Below are 2150 nucleotides of genomic sequence, written 5' to 3' on the forward strand. Positions count from 1 at the left end.
AGGGAGGGAGAGAGGGATAGAGGGAGGGAGGGAGAGAGGGATAGAGGGAGGGAGGGATAGAGGGAGGGAGGGAGAGACGTCTTTCGCTCCCTCCCTCTATCCCTCTCTCCCTCTCCCCCCTCTCTCTCCCTCTGCCCCCATCCTGCTCTCTCTCCCTGTCCCTCCACCTCCTTCCCTCTCCAGAGAGGGAAGGAAGTGGAGGGACAGGGAGAGGGAAAGAGGTAGAGGGAGGGCGTGCGGAACAGGGAAACAGGGACAGGGAGAGAGGAAGGGAGAGAGGGACAGGGAAGAGGGACGGGGGAGGCGGGAAGACGGAGGGGGGAGGCGGGAGAGAGATGGGGGAGAGGGAGGAGGTAGAGGGAGGGGGAGGGGAGAGGGAGAGGGATGTGGGAGAGCGAGGGGGAGACGGAGGTGGAGAGGGAGTTGGGAGAGGGACGGGGAGAGGGACGGGGAGGGGGGATGGGGGGAGGGAGAGAGGGAAAGAGAGACGCAGAGGAAAGAGGGAGAGGGAAGGGGGGGGACAGAGGGAGAGGGAGAGAGGGAGGGGGAGAGGGACGAGAGGAAGCAGGGAGAAAAGAGAGAAAGAACACACCATGTACATTTCTGTCAAATGACACCGGGGATCCTTACACAACCAGGAGAAAATAACACAGCGAGGCTCTTTCTCAGCTGGAACTGGAACTGCAGATGGGGCCAAACACCACCAGGGTGGCCACACATGTCCAGCTGCCGCCCCAGCCCCCTGAGTCTGGTCACCAGGGCTCTGAGTGTTTGCTCCAGGGACCTGGGGTTCACCCTGTCACCCTGGAGGTCGGGCCTAGACAGCAGGGCCCCGGGCTGGACACATGGGGGGAAAAGCATCCCCACAGGACAGCTTGTGCGAGCCGATTCAGCTGCGAGATTCTAGAGGCCCGGGATCACCCTGTGGCCCATGAAACCCAGGAGCCAGGAGGGTCTTGCATCGGGATTCCTGTCCGTTGGACTGTAACGTTTGTGTAAGGAATCTTGGAAACAGTGGTAACAAGAGTGAATTCGAGCGAGCTTTAGGATATTATGGACCACTCCGAAGTGTGTGGGTTGCTAAAAACCCTCCCAGCTTTGCTCTTGTTGAAAATGAAGATCCCCGAGATGCAGCGGATGCTGTCTGAGAACTAGACGGGAGAACACTCTGTGGCTGCCGAGTAAGAGTGGACCTGTCCAATGGGGAAAGGAGAAGTCGAAATCGTGGCCGCCTCCTTCTTGGGGTCGTCGCCCTCGAGATGATTATCGGAGGAGGAGGCCTCCCCCTCACCACAGATGTCCAAGACGGAGAAGCTTCTCCCGCAGCCGGAGCAGGTCCCTTTAGTAGATATAGGAGAAGAGAGAGATCACTGTCCCAGGAGAGAAATCGCAAGCCGTCCCGATCTTTCTCTAGGTCTCCTAGCCGATCCAGGTCAAATGAAAGGAAATAGCAGACCACTTTGCAAGAGGAGTGGTGCACAGGAAATAACTTCATTTGACAGGAGTATGTACAGAAAATTCAAGTTTCGTTTGAGACTTCCGAAGCTTGATGCACTTTTTAAATGTTTTAGCTGTTCACATTTGTTTGTCTCTTGGGACAGTGACACATAAAGGTGTCATTCTCTATGGTTTGAAATGGGTCATATGAGGCATGTAATATGAAGAATTGTTTCTTTACAATGTTCTCTTAAGCAAAATTGAATTTGCTTTGAATTTTTGGTCTTGCCTAGACTGAGAATAAAACTCTAACTCCTGCCCACCTAAAGTGTGATGTTTATTATTATGGAAACAACACTGGCAAACATTGAAGAGACTTTCTGTAGCTGGGATATGGTATGCAGCTGTAGTTAAGCAAGCAGTCTTTAAAAGGTGCTGTGAACACAAGCCAGCAGGTAGAAGTGAAAGCCGCACCCTTACCCTAGATTAGAGGTTTAAGAATTCCACTAGTCTTCACACTGGACAAGAGGTTGTCCAGTGAGTTTAGAATCTAAGAAGTTTCAAGGAAGTTAGTTTCCCTTTGAGTTAGGTCATAAGTCCCCTCTGTGATTGCCGTACATGAATACATAGCTCTTTGTAATGTTTTTTGGAAGTTGAGATGATCAAGATACCAATGTCTTGCCAGATGAAGAGTATATTGTAGAGCTGAACTT

At 52.4% G+C, this 2150-nt stretch overlaps 1 pseudogene; it reads left to right on the top strand.

Moving 5' to 3' along the window:
- Positions 1-935: 935 nt before the first annotated feature.
- LOC132522990 (serine/arginine-rich splicing factor 3-like) lies at positions 936-1759 on the top strand (annotated as a pseudogene).
- Positions 1760-2150: the final 391 nt, after the last annotated feature.

Source organism: Lagenorhynchus albirostris, chromosome 7, assembly GCF_949774975.1.
Source record: "Lagenorhynchus albirostris chromosome 7, mLagAlb1.1, whole genome shotgun sequence".
Taxonomy (NCBI): Eukaryota; Metazoa; Chordata; class Mammalia; order Artiodactyla; family Delphinidae; genus Lagenorhynchus; species Lagenorhynchus albirostris.